Below are 21,036 nucleotides of genomic sequence, written 5' to 3' on the forward strand. Positions count from 1 at the left end.
GAAAGTATAACATCTCATGAAACGCAGCATGAAGATCAGCAGGGGTTTATTTGTGAAAACCATGTTTCATCCTTTGATATGAATGAAAAGATCAACAGATTTGTCAGTCTTTTGATCATAAAGAATATGAAATTGATTGCAAACACCAAGAAGAAATACTGGAAGAAATTTTTTATAATCCTCAGGCAGAAGAAAAGGTTGTTCATTTTTGTGATTCCTTGCAGCAGCTTACATCAAAGAATGATCACAATAGTGAGGAAAATTACATTGTCTATGGGAATCATGCAGAAAGGCAGTTGGATAGCACATCAAAGGAATTTTGTGTGGCTAAGGATCAGTTGTCTAAAGAGATAGAATGTTATGATGATTATCAAAATAACCATGTTTTCTTTGACCCTATAAATGAATACATGGCAAAGTTTTGCACATCAGTATTTCAATTTCATTTGCATTATGAAGATCATATACATTATAGGTTGATTTGGTCATCTCACTACCATGGTTATTTTGAGGTTGAATGCAGTCAAGAGCCTCCAATATCAGAGAGGAAAATTGATTGGCTTTATTGGAAATATCATGTTGCTTGAGCTACAAGTGGAGCTTGCAGTTAATAGGGTAGGTAGGTAGAAAAATGCAAATAAGCTCAAGGTTGACTGAGCATTTTTTTCAGTAGTGGTAGATTTCTTTCTCTCACAATGATCATCAAGTTTAAGCCCGAGGTGAAGGCCCAAGAAGTTGGAAAGGAATGCTCGTCAAGCAAATCTATGTTTTTCATAAAACGGACAAAGCACCGGACCTACGAGTTCTTAGTGTACTACAGGAGCACACTATCCCAAGTGGAGCCACTGTTATCACTTAAGAATACTAATGCCAAAATTTCTCAATTTAGTTTGATGCATTACACAGGGAGTCATACAATTGCAGACAACAACACAGTGGCAATGGTTATTATCAATCCAAGCAACCCATGCGACACTACTTTTACCCATGATCATTTGGCTAAGATTGCAGAGACAACTAAAAGTAATTACTCTTGAGATCATATCAAAGAAATGGATGGTTCCTGATTGGCATACATCTCTTCTTCCTTGTTACTTGAAGATTCTTTCACAAATGCCAAGGTTACATATTGCATACATACCTTGAAGATTGGGGTCTATCTATCTATATATATATATATATATATATATATATATTCAGTTTGAAAAGCTTCAAGGCACATGAAAAAAGACATTTGAAGATAGCAAAAGGCTCAAAATGAAAAAATTTTGGTTCAAAGCTGTGTTTTTGTAATTACACAGCAGTTTCGTAGCGCGCTACGAAACTGCTGTAGGAGCATATTATGAATTAGTGGACCAATTTTGAGAGACAAAGGGAAATATTTTCAAAGGGGAATCTCTGCAAAAGATCGATTACAAAGTGTCAACATTCAGCAAGGGAAAAACAAGTAGAAGGAGGACATTTTTGTTGAATTCTAAGCTACATGTTATAAAAGTGGAAATTGTTTCATAGCTAGATGATGCTTCAGACAGCATTAAAGGAGCTATTTGTCTTAATTCAAGTGTGGGATGAGATTTCATGGTTGATTTAATGCATTTCATATGATTAAAGAGACCGCATGGTCAGCAGAAGGATTCGAAGATGAGCATAAGAATAAAACTCTAAAAAGGAGGAGTTTTGTTTCCCTGTTTTTACTAGTCAACTTCTAGAAGCGTTTTTGAGCATTTGAAAGCTTATCTCTAAAACGTGAAAGAGGTTTTCATTCATAAGATACTGAAATACAAAAACCTCTTCCACTTTCTTCAAATCCATTATTATTTGAGAGAAATGAATGATCAAACTTGCGCTACGAAACTGCTATAGGTGCAAGTTTTCCACAGGCATATTTCTCTGTTTGACACCTGTTTTTCAAAGAAATATTCTAGACGGTAGGAAATGTGTTTCAAAAAACCAAGAGAGGTTTTTGTTAAGCATGGATTGTTTCACAAAAGCTTCCTTCCGTTTTTCCAAATACATTGTTTATGAGAAGTTATGAGATCTGTCTCAAGACCTATTTTTCAGCCAGAACAGAGCAAGGGACAGTTTCCTAGTTTCTAGGAACAACAAAGGGATGAGTCATCAAGGGCCAGCTGGAAGGTTATGGGCTTCATCAAATTGGACTTCATGGAGTTTTATGTGTCAAAAGGAGTGTTTAATGCTTAGATAAGGTTGTTGTAATCATGATAAGGAGTTACACTCCTAGTTGTATTAGGTCTCTAGGACTGCTAGTTAGGTGTCATTTGAATTTAATAGTTAGTTTTGAGTGTCATTAGGTGTCAGGTCAGGTAGAATTCAAATTTTCCTCTTCCTAGAAGAGGAATCTAAGCATGTAAAGAGCTCTATATATAGCAGAACATCTGATGTACAAAGGGTTGGAAAATTTTATGGAAAAGCTTGTATTTGGCCTATGTAAGACTCATTTTCAGTAATACATGCTTGACTTTACTTCTCAGGATTCATGAAGGATTTGTTATGTTCAGAATATGTGATGTTGTCCTTTTCTTAATTCTTACAGTGGTATGGATGTATAATCACTCAGAATTCACTGAATGTGCTCTGACTTCCTGTATACATTTATAAACTGTGTGGTCCCATATGAGTTTATGTTCTGAATGTTTAAATGTTGAATGCCCTGACTTCCATGTAGGGTTGAGTTCATTGTTATATTGAGGTGTTGTTGACTCGATAAGCCCAATGGATAGTTTTGTTTAATGTGTTTCCACCATTCATATTTTTCACAGTTGTTCTATAAGAGTTAGCCATCTTATCTTTAATCAAAATCATTAATCCATCAAGAGAGAGCCCTCTCAGGTTGAGGAGGCTAAGCCTCAGCCTAAAGTAGGTTGAAATAGTTACTTAGAGTCAACCTGACCAGCAGCCTATCAGGATCTGATTTTGAGATAACATGTCTTATATACCCAGGCTTGATATATGGCTCACAGTAGAATCTGTCTAACTGCTGGCATTTGCTCCATTCCTCCCCTACATTTGGTATCCCAATGGCCTGAGCAATAGTCTCGGGTGACAAGGTGAAATTCACTCCAGCAAGGTTTACATGACCATCCTGTAAATGCAGAACAATAAACGAACTAGTTCTCGATGATGCTGGATTTGTGAGATTCGCTCACAGTATTCAAAACGTGATTGATACCGAAAACAGTCCATTGCAAGTGGACAAGCTTGCAATTGAGCCAAAGAAGTAGGCTCCTCCCTGACATGCTGACCACTTTTTCCACCTTTGTGATACCTCCTTGGCACATTTACCTCCGGTGTAGAATCACTATCATAATCCTGCTCATAAGCTGACTCGGTCTCTGACATGTCTTTGAAAACAAGATAGCTGGAATATATATGCTGATGTATAAACTGTGTGTACAATTGCTTGTAAACTGTTCTTTTGCTCTAAGAATGCTGTGACCAAGGGGACACAAATGCACAAGGGAATATTAGGATAGGGGAAGCATTAGGGAATTAGGAATTTGGAAATAAAAACAAGGGACTTAGAAAAGGGAAGGGAAATGATAAGGATAATGTGTTCTGTATTAGAGGTGAGGGACTAGGATTTTGAGGGATTATGTGTAGGATGAAGGAGGGAATTAATGGGGAGAATAAGGGTGAATTTGGGAATGGGAAATAAAGGGAAAGGGAGAAATAATGACAACCTTGGTTACATTCTGTTTTTGAAACCCTTACAACAATTTTTACACTAAACCCTACAACAATTTCATTGACAAGGAGGGCTCTCCACTTGGATTTCAAAAGCAAACATATCATGAAACATTACATTTATCTTTCAAAACCCAAGCACAAGTGATAGATGCGAGCCTACCTGCAATTTTGTGCGGAGAGGAGGCGAGTTCATATGCTTCTAATCAAATTTCGGGCTCAAAAACCCCGTGCGCTGCGCGCCTAACCCAACGCGCTGCGCGCCTCTGATGCGCCACGCGCGTGTAATTTTGCACTGCAATTTCTTGCCTGATGCGCCGCGCGCCCCTGATGCATCGCGCGGCAAGTCCAATGCGTCGCGCGCCCCTGAAACTGCTCCAACTTCCTTACAAATTCACAATTTCGCTTTGGAACGATGCTCTTCACTCTTGGCATGCAAAATGAGTTGAAAATGTCATGAAATATCTTTATAAAGACTCCCTTTTGATTTTTGCTTGGTCCATGACCCATTTTGTAATATTTTGTCGTTGACACTTTTTCAGGATTAATAGACTTCTGACTTTTTAGTTTCCTCCTTAAATTTGATTGAAATGATGATTTTCTTTGCAATTTTTTGTAGGGATAGCTGTGATATGATATGGCAAAGGAGACCAAGGCTGCGCTTGGACATTTCAAGAACTGAAATTTTTGAAGATTTTTACAAAAATGAGATGACGACTTATCTTCAAAACAGAGTTTTGAATAAAAGTCCTAATTTATCTGTATAATGATAACAATTATTGAAGTAACCACCTATCGAGGACATCCCTCTGACCTGCTGGTCTTCTTAGACTTTGCAAAACAAGACTGAATCAAACCCAAGAACTAATGACCAAGAACCATTGTTATGACCCAAAAATTTGAAACAGGACTATACATGACCTTTGAAGACTTATTTTTATGAATAGACCTGAACCAGCAGTGCCAAACACGAGGGGAATAAGTAACACAAACCATTCCGTCAGAGTTATGGCATGCCTAACGAAATGCAACCAATCAAAACCGATGGGACACCTAAACATGAAATGCAAAAAAGAGCTTTGATCTCTGACGGAGGGATAACTAGACTGACTCTAACATTGGCTCCAATGGGGATGGTAGCTCCTTGGAGATGCCAAGAACCGCAGATCTCTGCAAGAGCTAGACAATGCCTTCATCCATTGGGCGATGGAGTCATTATTCCAACACAAAATTTTGAGAATTGAACAGAAAAAACCAAAACCAATTTGACCAAAACAGACTCAAAACTAAAAGACTGATACAACTGACTTGACAAACTTGAACCAACTAACCTTTATTTTCAGAATTATAGCCTTCACTGCGGGCCCCAGACTGAAGATGAGAAGTTATTATACATGTGCAATAAAATAGAAATAAAACGATATGTACAATGATGATGAAATGAGCAGAAAATACGCAACAGTAGTATCTCTTTAACAGCTGACCATTAATCGGCCCTCCAGGACATTCATCTCCATTCATTTCTTTGAGAAGGAAAGAGTTTTGGCCACGATATGCTGCAATCTTATAAGGACCCTTCCATAAGTTGTCAAATTTGCCGTGTTTTCCTTTGTCTTCATTCCGGGCATCCCATCTTAGAACTACCTCATCTAGCTGAAAAGTGTCTGTTTTTGCCTTCCTATCATAAATATTTTTCATGCGCTCCTGCAATTTGAAAGTATTTTGCAATACCTCCTCCCGTGTCTGCTGCAAATGTATCATCTGATTAATCCTCCTTTGCATGGGATCTTCGTCACTACCAACTTCCTGAAGCAATTTGACTACTGGGACAGCAAGCGATGTAGGAAAAACCGTATCTGTGCCGTATACCAACTCGAAAGGAGACATGCCAATAGAATTTTTCTGACTCACCCTATCAGCCCACAAAGCATTCACCAATTTCTTGTGCCAGTTCTTTTTATTAATTTCCAGCAATTTCTTTATGATATTAACCAAAGATTTATTAGATGATTTGGCCAATCCATTGCCTTGAGGTTGATATGCAGTTGAGTGTCCTAGGCTGATATTGTATTTATAGCAAAATTCCATCATTCTCTTTGATTTGAATGCTGCTGCATTGTCTGTGATTAGCTTACTAGGACATCCAAAATGTGACAAAATATTGGTTTCAAGAAAAGAAATGATTACCGCATCCGTGGCCTGTCGAGTAGAAATAGCTTCAATCCATTTTGTAAAATAGTCTGTGGTAGTCAATATCCATTTATGCTGTCCTGATGAGGCCAGATGAATTTCCCCGATGAAATCCAATCCCCACTGCTGAAAAGGCGCACTAACTTCAACAGGTTTGAGAGGCAAGGGCTGTAGTTTCCGCTTTCCTTAAAAAATTTGGCATTCATGACAATTCTTAACAACGTTAAACACATCTGAAAACAACGAAGGCCAATAATATCCCGCCCTTAGAATCTTATTTGCTGTGGTTTTCCAAAACAAATGGCCCCCACAATCTCCTTTATGAAAGTCCTTTACAACTCTTTGAGCTTCCTCCTCTACCAAACAATTCAATAACATTCCACCAGGGTCTTTCCAATATAATGCAGAATTTATTATGCAGAATTTGGCAGCTTTCAATTTCAACGTTCTACTCTTGTTTCTAGGCATTCTGGGAGGTGAAGACAAATTCTGAAGTACATATAAAATATCAGCATACCAAGGAGAAGAAAGAAACATATTAGATACCTGAACTGGCATACTCTCTTCATCTTCATCGGTCATGGCAGCAATCAAATTTATGTCTAGAACTTGCAGATTTGTTTCAGCCATTAGCTTTGAAAGTCCTTGTCCTTTGATCAACTTGGTTGGTTTAATCTCCACATCATATTCTAATAATGCAGCAATCCACTTACCTCGTCTTCCCTCTGGGTCTGTTTGTACCAAAACGTCTTTAATTGCTGTACTAGGAACATATGCTATTATGTGGGAATGCAGTATATATACACGGAAGTCTTTCAAAGCTTTTACAAGCGCAAGTGCTTGTTTCTCAATGATATTGTATTTCAATGCTCCGTCTCTTATAATCCGATTGAAAAAGGCAATGGGTCTTTCAACTCCTTCGCTTTTTTGCATTAATACGGCTGCCAATGTGTGCTCAGAAGCAAATGAAAACAAAATGAAGTCCTGTGTGTAGTCCGGGCTGATCAAAGTAGGGGCTGAAGAAAGAGCTAATTTTACCAAATTGAATGATCTTACCGCCTCCTCGGTCCACTTTATCTGACTGTCCTTTTTCAGCATATTCGTGATTTCTCTAAGATGCTCAGCTAGATTTGGAATGAAGCGACGCAGAAAATTAAGTTTACCATTGAATGATTGTATTTCTTTCTTGTTCCGGGGATTTTCAAGCTGCTGAATGGCTTCAACACGTGCCGGGTCCACACGGATGTCGTCTTTTGATATGATGTGGCCCAAGAGCTTGCCTTCACTCATGGCGAAAAGGCTCTTTTTTGGATTCAACGAAATGCCATATTTTCTGCACTTTTGAAAAACAACTTTCAAATGATATAAATGTTCCTCATCAGTCTTTGAAAATACAGTTAAATCATCAAGGTAAACAACCAAAAATACATCTTTCTCGTTAGCGAAGGCCATGTCCATTACGCGCTGAAACGTAGCACCTGCATTCTTTAAACCAAAAGGCATTTTGGCATAATGGAAGGTTCCCCACGGAGTGGTGAAGGCTGTTTTATCTCGATCATCTTCATGGACCAAAATTTGATTATATCTGGAATACCCGTCGAGTAATGACATCCTTGATGCTCCAACTACTCGTTGCAATATATGATCCATCTTTGGCAATGGATAGTTATCTTTTAAGGACACCTTATTCAAATTTCTGAAGTCAATACATAAACGGATCTCACCGGTTTTCTTTCTTACAGGCACCAAATTTGATATCCAATCAGAAAATCTGATAGGCACAATGATTCCTGACTTATATAACCTGTTCACCTCTTTTTCAATCGATGGTAGCAGCTTAGGATTGATCCTCCTCAACTTTTGTCAGAATGGCTTTTGATTTGGCTTGATTGGAATAGTATGCTGAATGATATTAGTATCATATGTTTTCAAATCGGAATAATCCCATGCAAAAACATTTGCAAATGAAGACAACAATCTGATATACTCTTCCTTTACCTTTGGTGTCAATGATTTGGATAACTTTACCGTCTTAGGATCCTGAGCCGTTCCAATATTTACCTCTTCAACTCCTTTTTCTGTTGGCTGCAATGTTGGTTTGCGGGCTACATCGTCCTGATCAAAAAGCTCCTCTAAAGGTATCAAACCTTTAGGAATCACATTGTCTTTGAGCTGTAATACTTCCATCTGATTTATTTGCAACTCATTGCTACCATCATCATTTTCTGTATCTATTAAAACATTTTTGAACTCACCTTTATTTTGTAGAAAATCATTGATCTCCTCATCATTTTGGAAAACTTGCCAATGTATTTGATTATCTGGGACAGCAGGACGGTGCTTCACATGGATTTCAAATTTATTACTTGAGTTCATAGGAATTTTCAGATTGCTGGCCACCTTAGCAAGTGCATCTGCAATGCTATTTTGAACACGAGGCACACACGTCAATGTATAATCTGAAAATACTTTCAATATATCTAAAACAACATTTCAGTATGCCCGCATCCGAGGGTGTTTTGTTTGATATTCGCCTTTAACTTGCTTGATCACTAATTCAGAGTCTCCGTACACGACAATCCTCTTAGCATTTAGCTTTCTTAAAATTTTTAGGCCAGCAATCAAAGCTTCATATTCGGCTTCATTATTTTAACAATCAAAAGCAAGTTTATAAGAACATACTCGGACATTACTTGGTACTTTGTCTGAGACAGAAAAAGGACTACGTACCCAAATTCCAATCCCAGCACCATCATTACCTACTGCTCCATCAAAATCCATGGTCCATAAACTGTCTTCCTCTTCTGCCAAGTGCTGAAAGGTTGTCTGTTGTGATTTTTCTGTTTGCTGTCCATTACTTCCAGCTGATTGCTCGGTGATGCTCTGCTGTTCCTGACGTTCTTTCCTTAGGACTTCTCTGAAATTCTCTGCTATTTCTGGGATATCATTTATTACAACTAACTGACTATCAATATCATTTAAACTATCTGAATACAAAACGAAAGATTCAAGATCTGTATGTACATAACTGATAGGATGATTGATTGGTTTCTCCTTGCTGGTAATCATATATTTCATTTTCCGTTCCCGGTACAACTTTCTCATTTGGCCAAACATGGGAATCGTTGCATAAGAGAAATCCAGCTGAATTGTTCCTTGCAATTTGGCCCCCAAGATCGAGAAAAGAGCATACCAAAGCGAGGAGGAATGTCGGCCACAACAACGTCCATCAAGACATTCTTTGCAGGGATCTGATCCAAACTTACAACCAAATCTTTGATTAACCCAATACATCTCACCCTGCTTGAATCAAAAGAGTAGAGATCATGATATTTCCTAGTGATATCCAAACCCAACTTTTCCATGATGGCCTTTGGCATAATATTGTGGGAAGCGCCAGTGTCAAACATAGAATTATGCAATACAAACTCATGAAGCCTTAAACTTATATAAAAAGGAGGTACTTCCGACTCACCACTTAATGCTGGTCCAAATATCAATTCCGGCTGATCATCCTCAACACTGACCATATCAGACATTGGGTCAAAATTCAGAATTATGGAGACTTGTCCTCTATAGTTGTTGTTCTTCATGAGCTTAGTTAATGGAATAGACACCTTCAATTTAGAAATTTCATTCTCCAAATTAAACGAAGAAGTCTTGTCCACTTCTTTGGCTGGAACATCTTTCTTTTCAGGTTTATCCTTTGGTATGCTGATCTGATTTACCCTTTCATCTGCTGGGATCTCATTTGCTGGAATAGGCTTGCTGGTCATAGGGTCAGCACTCTCTTTACCTTTCTTTGATGCAGCTGATGTTTTCCCTTTAGATGCTGGAACTTCTTTTCTCTTTTGGATGGGATTTATGGGAACATTTCTGCCTCTTAGTGATAATTGGCACTGTTGAGCGGACAATGCATGCATATAACCTCTCTGATACTCATCTGACTCTTCCTCCAAAACGATCTCATTTGTAAGATAAAATCTGCATCATTTTGAACTGCTGATCTTGCTGTCTTTTCATCATCTTCAGTGATAAATGTGGGCATATCGTCAGGAGTGAAAAAATGATTTTCTTCTCCAATTACCTGATCATCATCATCTGACTCAGGACCAACAAAATTCTGCTGGAGAGGTGTCTTCACTTGCTGCTGTTGTGATGGTGTATCTTGTGTTCGCTGTTCACACTGTTTGATCCTAAATTGTGGCTGTTGCTGACCACGAAAATTAGGATTCCGAATCTGCGTTTCGGGCTTGTCGATAGCTAACCTTTCAATCATTTTTTCTACCTTGCGAAGAACTTGGTATGATGTAGAAGCTTCTTCCTTTATAGTAACCTTCCTTTCAGCTTTCATTCTAGCTCTCTTATCATTCAAATTTGCTTCAACACTGACTGCAATTTTCTGCATCTCTTCTAAGGTGGCCGGATCTCTCTCCCTTAGTTGGTATGCCATGTCTGGATCAAAACCATCGAGGAACTTGAGCAGCGCTGATTTTCTGGTTGGTTTTAAATCATCCGGAATTGCATTGTATACTGCATTAAATCTGATACAATAGTCTTGAACGGACTCTCCAGCATTCCTTTTAAGCTTAGTATATTCGGCATTGATTTGCAGCAGATCTTTCTTCACTTCCCAGCATTCTAGAAATTGTCTTTTGAGATCATCTAATGTAGGAATACTTCTGGCTGGCAGATTTCTAAACCATTTCCTTACCTCTCTACCAAAAGTTTGTACGAATAACCTCATAGTCACATTTTCTTCATCGATTTCATGAAGATCAAAGAAATCCGCCATCTTATCCACATGCTGTTGAGCTGTGATATTCTGAGGTGTGCCATCAAACAAAGGAATTTTACTTTGATAATCTGCAGGCATGTCATTCAAAACTTGAGGCAAAGCGAGGGGTGCAAACCGAGCTGCCATTGCTTTTGGAGGATTTGGTCTAGGGGTAGTTGGAGGAGTAGGTGTAGCTGAAGTATGTGAGGTATGTAGGGGTGTATGTGGAGGAGAAACCACGTGGGATGAATAAGGGGAACTGACTGTAGATTCTGGATATGTAATTATGGGAGAAATGGAGATGAAAGGGGGTTCAGTCTGCTCGTGTGAAGCAGGAGCCGTGATAGTATATCCAATGTTAGCAGATGCAGCTTCTAGAAAATCAACCAGATTTGCAGCTTGAATATCTGTCTGAAGTTGTCGTAGGATAAAATTTTCAACCACTTTATTGTTTCTCTCGATTTCAAGGGCAGCAGCAAAATCAGGATTGGGAACTAGAGAATCAAGTGCACTTTCAGATTTAGTTTTAAACAGCGATAGTTCAAACCTCTCGTCAAAATCAATTTCTTCAAAATACTTAAAGATAGCCGGACATGAATGAGATTTAAATATGAAGCTAGGATCTGAAGCCAGCTTTTTATTTTCAAAATATCAAGGAACAAAACAACTGGTCAGCCTGTGAAAACTCTCAACTTATCATCCAAAAGCTCAGAGTTTACAAATGTACTGGGGTGCTTCAAATGTCACGGTCAAAAGCTAAACCGGAGATTGACTGAAGTAGTTTTGATCTACTTGCGCTAATGCAAAGCAAAAGCTTTTCAAAGGCTACCTGGCTAATCTTCAGGCTCCGTCTGTAGCTTATGAGAGAAATGACATCAACGAGCAAACCATTCTAATCGTTCCCCAGTATGGTCGCCACTATGTTAACGCTCAAATTTGCCTCAGGCTGAGGAAGGCAAAACTCAAGGAAACATCAAACCACGCTCAACCTCGTAGCTAGCCCTACGAGGACAGGAGAGGGCTCTCTCCGAGTCAATCTCGGAAAAATATAATCAATTAGGCTCGAGATGACTGAAAATGTGCAGAAGTTCAAATTTGAGTTTTTTGGGGTTTTCGTTGAATCAAAGGGAAAAGCAATTTTGGGTGCGGGAATGAGACACAGTTTCTGTAGAGGTATGATTGGAGCAAGGTAGGCAATTGTTTTGATGCTTTAAAAATAATGAGGTGAATAGATCAGATAGGTGAGGAGCTAAGGAGAGCAAGAAAACCTCAAGAGTTCTCCTTAAACAGATGAAAACATAGGATATCAAACAAACTTAAAGGCAGAGCATTACAGATTATGAATTCTACCTTAACACTTCATTTGTTCAATTTGTAGAAGATGAGAGAAGGAAAATGATACAAATAACAAACTTACAAGTACTGAAAGAAGCACACCATCAAGACATAAAGCCATAAGAATTCCAAACAGTGCTGCAAAACCCTGGTCTTTCCTTTGCCAAAATGCTGAAGTAAAATGTACAATAAAGTCTCAAAGCCTCTTCCCAAAGAGTCCAACCCTGAAAATGACTAAGAAAATACATAATATAGGCAAGCTAACTCATTCCCTTGCCTCTATGGGTTGATCTCATCATCCAAGGAGCTGTTTCAACCAATTCTAAACAAAGCACTACAATCTAGGCAGTCAAAACAACTTGCCTCTATAAGGTAGGAAACTGATTCATTCATTTAATTTTCACTTTTTAGTGAATGAATCTTCTAGAACAAGTAATAAAGTGTCAAAATTACATCATGTTTCATTAATTACATCATTAGGAGTAAAAAAAAAAAATCCATCACAAGTCAAAACTAGTCAAACTGGCTACGTTTCCTGAGCTGAAGATGAAAATTGTGCCAAAACACCCTGATGCGCCGCGCGCCTTTCCACCTGAATTTGGGGTACTTATAGGCATTCAAATTGAGCTCAGGTTGGCTTGTTCGAAAGCCCTGGATGTCTACTTTTCAACCCAAGTGGAATGTTCCAATTTGATGCCCATTTGCCCCTCCAAAAGTGCATTCTCCCAAGGTTGCTTCCTGTGTGTCCAAAAAGGGGCAGTGAGGTCATTTTTTGCATGTTTTTTGACATTTTGGGGACCCAAACCTTGATGAAATGCCTTGGCAATAGCTGAGCAGGTATATTTCATCATGAAAAATCCAAAAATGCAAACCATTTGTGATTTAGACCTCCCAATCTTATGGGTCACGCGCTGCACGCTACGTGTTGAGCCAAAAAACCTGTTTTTAGAGCCAAAAATTCAAAATTGACAAAATTTCCTCCAAATTCCTTGAAATTTGGGCTGGAGGTCCCCAATCAAGTACCATGCTCAGCCAAAGAGGCTTCGGCCAAAATCCGAAGACGATCAAGCTCCTTTTGTCTTTTTTGCTTCTTGACCGCTTTCTTCAATTTTGCCTTAAGACTCCTAATTCGCGCCTTGCAAACTAGGTTCCGGACCTTGTAATGCATAGCCATGTGTTTCAATAATGCATTGTCTCTATTGGCCTTTTTCAGCCGTTCCTCCAAGTAGATGTTGACCCTCTCGAGATTAGCCTCTCGATCCTCATTTACCTGTTGCTCTAGAGAGGTGAACTCAATTTCTCTATGTTGGGCAGCTTGGCGATTCTCACGGATGTTCTGTAGCTCTATGATCACGTGCTGGTCCTCAAGCTGTTTATTCCGCTGCTCTAGATACCTGATATATTGGGTCTTCTCTGATTCTGAAGCTGTCTCATCATCATGAATAGTAACAAAACTTGATGGCTCACCTGAAGGCCTCTCCTCATGCTTGGGCTTCTTGCCTTATCCTGTACCTGCGGTGCTGCTGTCGAAAGCGAGGCCCCTTCCACACGAGGTGGAGATAACACTCGCTGTGCTGATGAAGTCAACGAGACCCCTTCCACCCCGGGTGGAGATAATACTCGTCGTGTAGATGCAAATAAGGCCCTGTAGCCTCGCTGGTATGTTACATATGGAGGAGCACTTATATGCTCAGTCTCGGGAATGCCTGGCTGGTGTGAAGGTCCTCCCTCATCATGAACTATCTCGGGAGGTGGCTGTAATGCTGCAAAGTAATCACGGGAGATGAAATCTTCCCAAGTAATGCCCTGCTGTGTCAACTTATGTATCACTGCGATTTTAATCAATGCATAATGATAGATGCTCTTATGCTGATGTGCTGGGCTCTTCCTTTGTACTAAAGGCACCATCCTTTCTATGTTGCGACATATGAAAAACGGAATGTTCTTCATACGTACCCTTGTGAAATGCATCAACAAACGAACATGGTATGCATATAGACGTGAGAATCTGCCCTCGCAACTGAAATATCGGATGATGAGTTTCATCAATGGTGCATACTCATCTCGTAGGAATCTGAAAGGAAAAACTGCACTCAAATGTCTTATATACCCAGGCTTGATATATGGCTCATAGTAGAATCTGTCTAACTGCTAGCATTTGCTCCATTCCTCCCCTACATTTGGTATCCCAGTGGCCTGAGCAATAGTCTCGGGTGACAAGGTGAAATTCACTCCGGCAAGGTTTACATGACCATCTTGTAAATGCAGAACAAATAAACGGACTAGTTCTTGATGATGCTGGATTTGTGAGATCCGCTCACAATATTCAAAACATGATTGATACCGAAAACAGTCCATTGCAAGTGGACAAGCTTGCAATTGAGCCAAAGAAGTTGGCTCCTCCCTGATATGCTGACCACTTTTGCCACCTTTGTGATACCTCCTTGGCACATTTACCTCCCATGTAGAATCACTATCATAATCCTGCTCATAAGCTGACTCAGTCTGTGACATGTCTTTGAAAAGAAGATAGCTGGAATATATATGCTGATGTATAAACTGTGTGTATAATTGCTTGTAAACTGTTCTTTTGCTCTGAGAATGCTGTGACCAAGGGGACACAAATGCACAAGGGAATATTAGGACAGGGGAAGCATTAGGGAATTAGGAATTTGGAAATAAAAACAAGGGACTTAGAAAACGGAAGGGAAATGATAAGGATAATGTGTTCTGTATTAGAGGCGAGGGACTAGGATTTTGAGGGATTATGTGTAGGATGAAGGAGGGAACTAATGGGAAGAATAAGGGTGAATTTGGGAATGGGAAATAAAGGGAAAGGGAGAAATAATGACAACCTTGGTTACATTCTGTTTTTGAAACCCTTACAACAATTTTTACACTAAACCCTACAGCAATTTCATTGACAAGGAGGGCTCTCCACTTGGATTTCAAAAGCAAACATATCATGAAACATTACATTTATCTTTCAAAACCTAAGCACAAGTGATAGATGCGAGCATACCTGCAATTTTGTGCGTAGAGGAGGCGAGTTCATATGCTTCTAATCAAATTTCGGGCTCAAAACCCCAATGCGCCGCGCGCCTAACCCAACGCGCCGCGCGCCTCTGATGTACCACGCGCGTGTAATTTTGCATTGCAATTTCTTGCCTGATGCGTCGTGCGCCCCTGATGCGTTGCGCGCATAGTCCAACGCGTTGCGCGCCCCTGAAACTGCTCCAACTTCCTTACAAATTCACAATTTCGCTTTGGAACGATGCTCTTCACTCTTGGCATGCAAAATAAGTTGAAAATGTCATGAAATATCTTTATAAAGACTCCCTTTTGATTTTTGCTTGGTCCATGACCCATTTTGTAATGTTTTGTCATTGACACTTTTTCAGGATTAATAGACTTCTGACCTTTCTGGTTTCCTCCTTAAATTTGATTGAAATGATGATTTTCTTTGCAATTTTTTGCAGGGATAGCTGTGATATGATCTGGCAAAGGAGACCAAGGCTGCGCTTGGACATTTCAAGAACTGAAATTTTTGAAGATTTTTACAAAAATGGGATGACGACTTATCTTCAAAACAGAGTTTTGAAGAAAAGTCCTAATTTATCTGTATAATGATAACAATTATTGAAGTAACCACCTATCGAGGACATCCCTCTGGTCTGCTGGTCTTCTTAGACTTTTCAAAACAAGACTGACTCAAACCCAAGACCTAATGACCAAGAACCATTGTTATGACCCAAAAATTTGAAACAGGACTGTACATGACCTTTGAAGACTTATTTTTATGAATATACCTGAACCAGCAGTGCCGAACATGAGGGGAATAAGTAACACAAACCATTCCGTTAGAGTTATGGCATGCCTAACAAAATGCAACCAATCGAAACCGATGGGACACCTAAACATGAAATGCAAAAAAGAGCTTTGATCTCTGATGGAGGGATAACTAGACCGACTCTAACAGGATGAAATGATTTACAAGTCAAGGTAAGGACTGAAAAAACACCATCAGGAGACCCGAAAATCAAGCATGATACAATGTACATATCTGACATCTCTAATACAAATATGCCTAACTATAAATATCTGAATAGGCATTTACCAATAAATGAATCCACGACATGGGCGCAACCATCCGACTAGTAAGGATCATGTGTATGGATCCACGACATGGACGAAACCATTCATATGAAAAGGATCATGTATATAATCATGAATACTCAATAACTACTTGTAGCCTAGATTTTATCAGATGAGATCCAGGTTCATGATCACTGTCCCGACCAAAGTATGAATCTATCCATGTGAATAGACGTGTTGAAGTTGGACATGGTAGAAACCAACTGATTACTGGTAAATGATGTGAACCGTTAACAGGCACGAGAGAAACCACCAATAATGACAATGGCTCTCAAGGTACAACAACACAATCCACAAGTGTGAATAGCTGAGCTGAAGTTGAACACTTACATAATTATTCGATCGAAGGCCAATGATGTAAGCCTGTCGTCGAACACGAAGAACTTGCCATTGAGGCATGAAAGCTCCAAGGTACTGAAAGGGCATTTTTAAATCATCTTCCTGGATAATGAGTTGAAGTTGACAGGAAGTGATCCATCAAAGGAGGGCCATAAATTTTCCCACATCATCGACACAAAACATAGGATATCTCAAAATGATAGGAGTGATTCAGGATTGTTGCAGAGAGGGTCAAATAGTATATACGAGGTAAATAAATGCAGATGGGACTTCTCTTAAACATATCAACGACATGACTCCAGAGTTTGGAAGCATTTGACTCAACATAAGATCAGAGGTCATGATGACAAAGTATAATCAGATGAGAGGAAAAAATGGATTTCCAAAACCTAGGAAGGAAAGTGATAAAGTGAGATATCCCAAACCCAACATGAGTAACATATAAGTGTCATGTTCAAGAGTGAAATGCTGCCTTTACAAAATATAAGAGATGTTCACTTTTCATTTTCCTCCACTATTTCTAGCAATTACCTCTTTATGTTTACACAAGCTTGAAGAGGATAGCATATGCTTGTCATGTGAGTTCATCCTTCGGATGAATCCATCCTAGTATGTTTTACAAGTTGTAGGAAGGATAAACTCAGTCTCATGATGGTGACAAGTCCTGCGTCGTTTAAGTTTTAAGAGTATGATGGAGGGGTAACTCAACATCCTTTTCATGTTTAGAGAGTTTTAAAAAGAGGCGAAAAGGAAAACTCCAGAGGTCCCTTTTCATAGATAATCTCTTGAATCCAAAGAGGTAGAAAACAATATTCAAGAGAACCTCTTAACCATGTTCGACTAAGGTATTCCTTTTTCATAGCTAGTCTATCTCAGTCTGGAAAAGTGTTAAACTTATACTAAGTAGACATCTTTTCATTTACTTTTACGATTTTGAAAAGACAAGTGCTCGACAATATTTTTCATATTTTTGGAGTCTAAAAATAGCTAAAAGAGGACTCCACCTGGAGGAATGAGTGGTATAAAAGGATAGCAACAGGTTCCAGTCATGATGAAACTTCTCAAAACATGTAAAGGTCAAGAGGCTAGCTAATAAGACCACTCATCGTGGATGTTCCTTAGGGAAGGGGAAAAAAACCAAGTGAAAGCATATGATCAACCAAAGAGATGGTGGAAATGGAACTAAAAAACCAAGGCTCATCTGGCAAAAACAAGCAGATAAAGATGGAAATCACGAGAGGTAAAGTGGGAATGTTTTCACTTTTACACAAGCTTGAAACATGGGAAACTATGCTTGAGTATGGTTGAAGATAACTTCATTTTTTGACAAGCTTGAAACATGGGAAAAAACTGTGCTTGGATTTGGTTTCATTTTTACAAAAGTTTGAAACAAAAACAAACTATGCTTGAGATAAGTTTTCATGCCCCCAGCATAATGACTCAATCCGAGGTTACATGCCCCCCAAGATTCTTTTCATTCACATAAGTAGACTACTAGTTACTAACAGGTGGATGGAATGAAGGTTCACTTACGAGATCAAGCGAAAGACTCGACTGGGATTTTACGATATCTAATCAAAGACTCAAATTGGAAGGGGATTTGTTTCATTTTTTAATGAGCTTGACACATGAAAGAAACCATGCTCATGACACCTTCTTTCATTGTTTAACGAGCTTGATACAAGTAAATGAACTCTGTTCATGGAGACCTATTTCATTTTTTAATGAGGTTGACATAGTAAAAGAAATATCCTCATGGGAACCTATTTCATTTTCTAACGAAGTTGACATAGTAAAAGAATTATCCTCATAGGGAACTATTTCATTTTTTAATGAGGTTGACATAGTAAAAGAACTATTCTCATGGGAACCTATTTCATTTTGTAACGAGGTTGACATAGTAAAAGAACTATCCTCATGGGAACCTATTTCATTTTTTAACAAGGTTGACATAGTAAAAGAACTATCTTGATGGGAACCTATTTCATTTTTTAATGAGGTTGACATAGTAAAAGAACTATCGTCATGGAGACCTATTTAATTTTTTAACGAGGTTGACATAGTAAAAGAACTATCCTCATGACACCTATTTTATTTTTTAATGGGGTTGACATAGTAAAAGAACTATCCTCGTGATCCTTGTTTCATGTTTTAATGAGCTTGACACAAGACAATGAACTCTGCTCCAACACCTTTGATCACAAACAAAAAGAGACCATGGCTTCCAAGAGGTTCTCATCAGATGGGATAACAACACTCTGGAAGGAGTACATGTCTAGGGATCCAATGGAAAAATTGGGCTCCAATGCCCCCAGTGCATGGCGTACTACATCACTGATTAGATCATCAGTAGACGTGCACATGGAACAGGTGACCACATAATTAACTTGTGGCAGGGGTGATACTGCTTGCATATAAGAACCATTTAGGGATGATGGTTGATTGTGGGTTGATCAAGGACCAATGAATGTAAGTTGATAAATGATCACAATTCTTCCTTCATGCAAGAAACACATCACATGAAAGGGAGAAGAGACAAGAGCTCCCATGACATAAACATAGTCACGTCCAAGGAGTAGATTAAAATCTAAAGGGCCTTGGACAACTATCATTTCTATATAGAAAATATTTCCTCCCAAAGTAATAGGTAACTTAGGAAGGATCCCTAACAGTTGATTGGTTCCTCTGTTAAAAGCTAATAGATTCTGGGTGACGGGGACAAAATGAGGAGAACCTAAAGATTTCCAAGTAGTTGAGGACAAAATTCTAATAGATGTGCCTTCGTCTATGAATGTGCTAGGTACAACCATATTGTAAGCCTATATTGTAATCTAGAAAGGCACATAAGACGAAAGACAATATCCTGCTAGTCGAATCTAATCAAAAGAAGTGACTAAACTACTTGGAGGGGTTGTCGTAGGAACATGAGAGCTGCCCTCTTGCGCTATGGGAACATGAGAACTTCTCTCTTGCACCTCAAGAACGGGAAGAATTCTATCCAGTTCATTCGAAACTAAATAAACCAGAAGAACATGAGTAGTATGAGGTTCACTCTCTACTAGAATGGTATGGTTGAATAAAGGTGGAGCCAAGTATACTGTTTTCTTAACCAATGGTTGGTCGAGAATGGACTCACGAGACTCACTTTTAGAAAGAGCAGGGTTGACCAAAGATGGATTTTGATCAATCATTTGATCAACTAGCGGAGGATGGGGAAAGCTTTCGGTAACCAACAGGAAGATGAGGTTGGGAAGCAGTAAGGTTTTCCAACTCTTTGGAAGCTTCATACATAAGAGGAAAAAGATGAATGGGATCATTACCTTCACACAACTTACAGGGAAATTTGACTTTTCCCTTTTTCCCATGGACCTTATTATTACTAGTTGAAGGTTTATCATTAGCATGATTTCCAGAAGTTGATGAGAAAGTTTGATGTGAACATGTGGACCAGACTTCTAAGACCTTGGGAATACTAGGACAATTCCGAGGAAGGTGGTCACCCTTACATAACATGCAAGGGAATTTTACTTTCCGGGGTTGGTTGGAAGATTTTTCTACATTGCATTCATATCAATTGATGCTTGGTTTCCCCCTTACTTAGTTTTCTTCTTCTTCTTAGCTTCCTGGTTACTAGAATCGAGATTTTCACCACGCGAAGAGGAATAACAAGGTGAAGAAATAGGTGGAGAAGGTGAGGGGTCAAAGTTAGGATCAATTTGAGGTTGATGTTGTTCAGGTGGAGGAGAGCTCAGTTGAAAAGTAGTTTGGACATTTGGAATCACTGAGGCCGAAAATACCCAAATAGGAAAACCAATGGTAAAACCAGGAAGGGACAACGTTGACATATAGGGACCACCAATATTTCCAAAAGAAGGAAAAGGAATAGGATTCCCATCGGAGGGGTTTCCTTGACTAGTAGACTTAGGAAATGTTGCCATCAGTATCAACGAAAGATCTACTTAGGAGTATTTCCACGGGAAGGATGTTGTTCCATGGTCAATTAATTGATTTTAGAAATTAACAAAACAAAAAAAAAGAGGGGTAAGCTAGGCAAGAGGGTTTATCAAGTATCTATGAACCAAAATTTACACCTTAGCTGAAACCAAGGACTTAACGTACGACAACCAATTTCCCCGAATGCTGTGTTCGGTGTAGCATGTTTGCAAGGTGGCTAACTTGGTTACCTGTGGCTAAAGGATACAAACCTAGTGGGGTATCCCAATATATACACGATGGTACATGGAGTACAAGTCCGTGTTAGCGTTGTCTAATGCATAACCGTTCAATGAGAGCGTTCCCATATACTTTCCATACGCGGAGCACCTCCGATATACTCGAGAGTACTTGAGAACAATCCTATATGCTTTCGTATGTGGAACAAGATTTCACCCCCAGGATATAATGCAGGCAGTTAATGAAAGCTGCTAGGTTTATAAACACCGGAACACGTCTCTGCCCTAGACCTCTAAATGTTTGCGTTAAGTTCCAAATTCTCATTAAGTTTATTGAGTAAATTTTAACGTTCTTGAATTATG

Source organism: Pinus tabuliformis, chromosome X (assembly GCF_031772625.1).
Source record: "Pinus tabuliformis cultivar Carrire ecotype Pingquan chromosome X, CPIR1, whole genome shotgun sequence".
NCBI classification, from domain to species: domain Eukaryota; kingdom Viridiplantae; phylum Streptophyta; class Pinopsida; order Pinales; family Pinaceae; genus Pinus; species Pinus tabuliformis.